This window comes from Anolis carolinensis, chromosome 2, assembly GCF_035594765.1.
Source record: "Anolis carolinensis isolate JA03-04 chromosome 2, rAnoCar3.1.pri, whole genome shotgun sequence".
NCBI lineage: Eukaryota > Metazoa > Chordata > Lepidosauria > Squamata > Dactyloidae > Anolis > Anolis carolinensis.
In genome coordinates, this window is record NC_085842.1 from 209,237,653 (window position 1) to 209,244,209 (window position 6,557).

A 6,557-nucleotide genomic window follows, 5' to 3' on the forward strand; every position below is an offset into this window, starting at 1 on the left:
CTCATCACAAGACAGAGGAATTTGGCCCTTTGCTCTTTGATGGAGTGAAACAAAGTTTATGCACACGCTGTTCCACTTGACAGTCAGCCGTGAAGTGCAGATGTGCAGATTTACCAACTTTTTTTGGAAAGAGCGTCTCTGCATTACCAGTCAGGCTGTTCGTTGGCAAAATAATGGTATCTGTGTGTACTATATACTCAGCATAAGCTGGCTTCCCATCATAAACGTAAATGCCCGAGTGAGGAAAAAGTCCCATCTACACTGATAATTCAATCCAGTGCGAAGCCAGCTTCAAACTGTGGCAGCCTGACAACAAACTCCCACAAAAGTATGCCCAAAATAAGCCCTCAATGTGCATCGGTGCTCTGTGGTTTGTACAATCACTGTCTTCAATACTGGTTTGAAACTGTATTAAATGGTCTGTGTAGATGTAGCCAGTTGGCCACAGTCATCATGTTATGCCTTTGCCTTTTTGTTGGACTGTGGAAAGACCTGCCAGAAGAGCTCCAACAGCTAAATCAGCTGTTGGAATTTAAGACATAACTGAAGATCTATCTCTTCTAGCAGCCTTATCCAGTCAATTGTAAACTATGAATTTTGCCTTGCATTTTATTGGGGTGGTCTTATGTGTATGTTGTTATATATATACTAGCTGTGCCCAGCCACGCATTGCTGTGGCGAAGTATGGTGGGATGGGAAATAAAGTATTGAGGAATTGGTGGTAGTTAAGGTAAAGGTTTTCCCCTGATATTATGTCCATTATAAATGGGTTATATAGCTGTGTGGAAGGGCCTTGAGTCTACACTGCCATATAATCCAGTTAAAATAAGATCATCTATATTTTATAGGCAGTGTGGAAGAGGCCTAAGTGAGGCCTAACTCTGCCTGTCCCCTGGGCTGAGTCAGTTGCTAGGAGACCAAGTGGGCGGAGCTTAGCCTTCTAACTGGCAGCAATTGGATAAAAACAATTATTCCTCTCCCTCCAATTAGGACTTTATTTTTCTTTTCTTTTTGTTGTATGAACGCAGAGGCATGGATGAGGGGTTGTGCTGCCAAGTTTAGTGTTTCTGGGATGTGTAGTTTTGTTGTTTTGTCCTAGGCCGAAATTTCATTACCCTTTTATATATATAGATTAATAATGCTGCATTTTATCACTCTGATTTATCCATGTCGTATGCCACCTTGAGCTGCAAGGAGAGGCAGATAATAAAAAATCTGTTGTTATTTCTATTTCCCAGGGATTTCCTTCCCAACCATGCAGCTGTGCTAACTGTTATGCAGTCAACTTGGGGCCGGTGGCCTTAAAAGACTCCAGGTATGCTCTCAGGCCAAAGTCAGCTTCTCCTGGCCTTGAAACCCTTGGAGACAGTAGCCAATGCCGCAGTAGATTCCCACACCTGAAACAGGCAGAGAAGTGGGGATCTCTGTATTTTCCTCAGATGTTTATGGTGCGAGATGCAACAAGGCCTCTGTCCTGCCTCCATCCCACTGCTGGCCTCCTCCCAACACGGGCAATAAACCCATCACAGTCTGCTTCGTAATTGCCTCATTCCCAAAGTTCCCCAGAGGCCCCCCAAAGCCCAGTCACAGCAGATAAACATCTCGGGGCCTGCTGCTTTGTTGTTGAAGAGTGAAGAGTAACAAAAAGTGTCTGGCCTCCCCCCCCCCACTGCCCCAGCCCCTCCTGCACCTCACCCAAGCCCCGCCAAAGAGGCCCAGGATGTGGAGGGGAACTGCTGACTGGCTGAAGCCTGGAGCGAGACACAGCCTGCTCTGGGTTTGCATTCCGCCGCCAGGCCTCATGCTAAGGTATTTATGGCTGCCCGCTGCTGGCCTTTTATTGCACTTGGTTGTGAGCCTGTTGTCTCGCTGGGCTCAACCCCATCTGCAGCGGTGCTGTTCACACAGAATTGTCCCTCCCAGGTCTCCTTGCAACCGATCCTTTGAACCAAAGCAATTATCGCATCTGCTTTCCCCAGAGGGGTGTTTGTGTCCTCAATCCTCCCCTTCTTCCTTCCTACATCACCGCCACCCCCTTATTACGATTATCTTTTGGGAGAAGGATGTGATTCGGAGTTGGACAGATGATGGTCTGATCCAGCATGTAATGAATATGCAAGACCGGTAGCTGAGGCAGTGTGATATGCAGAGCCATACGTCACCAGAGTCTGATAAGGGTCAGATTATTAAATCTGTAAAGCAGCAGGATCTGGTTTTAGTATGAAGAATGTAAACTAGGAGAGATGAATCCTGATAAAACTGAATTCATGCACTTCATTTATTTTATTTACAGCACTTTTACCCCGCCTTCTCGCCCGAGGGGACTTTTGTTGATTTGAAGCAAAGGTTCTATAGATACCACCATGAAGGAAAACAGAAAGACTCTCCCCTCCAGGCCTGGCAAAGAAAGAGAGCTTCCTATAGCTGTCTGTCTGGCTGGCTGGCTGTCTACTCTTTCTTCTTACACTCCTCATTCTGTCCTGAAAAACACCGCTCTCTAGTGGACATCCTGAAGAATGCAACCAGGCAGGAATCCCTGCAATGCTTTCCTGATGATGGTTTCTGACAATGGACACTTCAGTTGGATCTACACTGCCATATAATCCAGTTTCAAATCGCAGATTAACTGCACAGAACTGGATTATGTGAGTTTCCATTGCCATTTAATCCAGTTCATTCTGAATTCTGAAACTGGATTTAATGGCTTATGAAAAGATGCATCTTAGAACAATCTTCTGCCTATCTCACTATTTTATTCTGCAGTGACTAGAGAGACTCTAGCCGCAAGATCTGGATGCTTGTTTCCAGTCAACACGTGATGTTTGAAGGGTATTCACTAAAAACATGCATGGTTTCCAGAGCCGAACGTGTTGTGACTTGGTCACATGGACTAACCTCGTTCTCAGTATGCCAACCACTCCCTTGCCCTCCACTGCCATACACACATAAAGCCATAGCAGGAGAGAACCTAGAGACAATCACAATCTCAGCTACTGGAGAGAAACTCTGTATTAGTCTATGCAATGGACTTTGTCTTACCAAAAGCATCTGCCACAAGCTAGAAGACAAGAAGCACAGCTCCATAAAATATCTACCATAGAGACATAAAACTGGAAGTTGTCCCATGGGCCATCAAGTGGTTCATGTAGTTGGAGGTCCTGCTTAATACAGGACCTCCAGCTACAGCAGTGGTTCTCAACCTGTGGGTCCCAGATGTTTTGGCCTACAACTCCCATAAATCTCAGCCAGTTCACCAGATGTTAGGATTTCTGGGAGTTGAAGACCAAAACATCTGGGGACCCACAGGTTGGGAACCACTGAGCCATAGCATTCCCAACCTGTGCGGTCTGTTCTTGAAGACATCCAAAAAAGGAGATCCCCTCACCTCTCTAAGCACTTGGTTCAATTTCCAAACTACTCTTACTATCAAATGTTCAATCAAAATCTACCCTCCTATAACTTCCAACCATTAGACCTGGTCTTCTCCTTGGGAGAAGCATGGAACAGGCATCCACTTCTTCTCTATGACAATACTTCTATTCCCCAACCTGAATATGCCTAGATGCTTCAGCCTTTCCTCATAATATCTGTTCTCCATAACTCGTCTCATCATCCTTGCCCTTCTTGGAACCTGTTCCAACTTTATTGTGTCCTGTTTAAAATGAGGTGCCCAGAACTGAACACAGCATTCCAGATGAAGCCTGACTAGCCTCATGAAATAAAACAGCCTCAAGTAGAAATGACCTTTTCCCAGTGGTGTTTAATATTATGTAATGATTTTTTTATATTGACTAACATATTTTTTACTAACTAAAACCTTCCAAGTATTAATCGGGTGGAAACATCATGTTATTTTTTAAGACAAAGTGCTTTTGAAAGGCCCCTAAAGGCAGGGATCACCTTAGATGATACATTACTTTTTAAAAATATGTACACAGAGAGGGAATGGTTCTCCCAAATGGGTGCCTTTTATGGTAGATGTCAGTGTCATAAACTATGCTGCTGCCTTTAAAATGATCCTGCTCATTTGCAAATTTGGGCACATTTTGTAAGTTATTGAATCCATAGCATTAATTGACAAAGTCTTCCTTAATAAGGTGTCAGCCTTAACATGATTGGTCAGACATGGGCAGCAGAGTATGTGCTCCTAATATCTAGGAGGCAGAATATGAACATCAGCATCTCTGTGTGTGCAAAGTACGAGGAGAAGAAATTAAGCATTTGTCTACACAGGGCCCTGACTGTCTTCAAGACTAGTGTGATTGCAAGGACAAGTCACTCTGTCTCTGCATGAGAGGACAGGATTGGTAAATCCCCTCCGAACAAATCTTGCCAAGAAAACTCCATGATAAAGTCTTAGGATTCCTTAGAGTTGCCACAAGTCAAAATTATTTGAAGGTACACATTCCACTTCAATAAGAGTTACTGAGTAAGAAATGCTGGACAGAATGAATCACGAGACAATACAGGTCTAGACAGTGAGAGAATAACTAAGCACTCACCTAATGCTTATATGGTAACCCACCTCCAACGAGGAGTATAGCACAGAGCACATGTTTTGCATACAAAAGGCCCCATGTTCAATACACAGGAAGACATCTCTCTGGGTATAAGGTTTTGCTAGTATGGAGGGTGTGTGTGTGTCCAATTGTGGTTGTCCGAATGAGACCATAATACAGCTTCCATTACTCCAATTTAGCATAGCTCATAGTGAGACTGGACAGAAATTCTGGTCCAAAAACATCAAAAGGTGTCAAACTTGTGGCCCTCCAGATTTTTGGGCATCCAACTCCCAGAAGCCCTAGCCCAGGCCTCTTCAACCTGTAGCCCTCTGGGTGTTTTGGACTTCGGCTCCCAGAATTCCTGACCATTGCACAAGCTGGCTAGGGTTTTTGGGACACCTGGAAGGCCATAGGTTGAATAGGCCTGCCCTAGTCAGTTGTCCAATGCCCAGGAATTCTGGGAGCTGAAGTCCAAAACACTTGGGTCACACATTTGACACCACAGTTCTTCCTAATGTTCAGGTGGAATCTCCTTTCCTGTAGTTTGAAGCCATTGTTTTACATCCTAGTTTCCAGGGCAGCAGAAAAGGAGCTTGCTCCCTCCTCCCTATGACTTCCCCGCAGATATTGATGCATGGCCATCATCATGTCTCCTCTCAGCCTTCTCTTCTGCAGGTTAAACATTTCCAGCTCTTTAAGCCACTCCTCATAGTATTTGTTCTCCAAACCATTGATCATTCAACCCACTTACCAATTTTCTAATTAAAAGAAGTAGGATGGAAAGGTGTGGACAGAGAATTGGGGGACATTTTGCAAATGATTTTTTATCATATCTTTTTTTTCTATTTCTACACACAAACACACATTTCTAGTATGAACCTTGACAATGATAGAAAAATAGAAGCCATTTATTTGAAGATGACACTTGTTCACAGAGAAACCTGATCAACAAAGAATTTTCCTCCGAATCTTTTTATTACTTCTGTGAATCAAAATGAACCCACCTTAATCAAGACACCTTGAAAAGCACCCAGTGTCAATCATTTTGGAAAGAACAGCTCTGTTGAAATATGGAAGGACAACATTCCTTGTATGCCATCTTTCTTAATTCTATGCAACAAACCTCTTTTAAACCCAATTATTTGAGATGATCTTGACCACTTTTTAATGATGTGTTGAAATTCATTTCTTATGTTAACTTGTATTAAACACACAATTTGGGATCTTTAAAATAGATAAAATAAGCTAATAGATTATTTAAAGGCTGCCTGTTTACTGCTTTCAAAAGAGCATAATCATCATTTTTAAAAATAACAGATATTGGTGACATCTCAGTGGGAGTGCTAGTTACAGATTCAAACTCTTAAAAAAATAAAAGGAAACACTGGACAGGGATCAGAGGGCAGCAGAGGAAATTTTAAAAAAGGGGTATGGTGAGTTGAGAAGGCCTTAGGTGTAAAGAAAGTGGAAAGGCATGTTTACTCACAGTAAGAGAAGATTTAGAATAGACAGGATACATTCAAGGGATGCTATTAAAAACTCAGGCAATCAACTGCTGAGAAGACCAAGGTTGGGAGTTTTGTAAACACACTGGATAAACATCTGTCAAGGGTAGTTTATGTACCAGTAATCCTATCTCAGATTAAGGAGCAGTTGGTCTAGAGGTTCATTTCAAGGTGCCCTCCAAGCCTAAAACATTATCATTCCAGAATTACTTAACTGAACCTGTGATATGGTTACCACTGTGGAAGTGTACATTTTATCTGTAAGTTGTGTGTATGTATATTTAGATGTACATATGTATAATAAAGAAAGCGATAAAGAAAGCGAAAGCATCTTCATGTTTCAGTTTCATTAGTCGCTTCAATAAAGGTGTTCAAGGAGCCTCAGGGCCCTTCCACACAGCCTTATATCCCAGAATATCAAGGCAGAAAATCCCACATTATCTGATAACCCAGTTCAAAGCTGATATTGTGGGATTTTCTGCCTTGATATTCTGGGATATAGGGCTGTGCGCAGAAGGGCCCTTAAAGGTAAGGTAAAGGTTTCCCCTGA

General features: G+C 42.8%; 1 long non-coding RNA gene across 1 annotated transcript; it reads left to right on the top strand.

The window, feature by feature from the left end:
- Positions 1-878: 878 nt before the first annotated feature.
- On the top strand, positions 879-6,337 carry LOC103277712 (uncharacterized). Its single transcript, XR_505628.3, has 2 exons — positions 879-1,315; positions 2,294-6,337. It is a non-coding gene; the product is annotated as an uncharacterized LOC103277712 (long non-coding RNA).
- Positions 6,338-6,557: the final 220 nt, after the last annotated feature.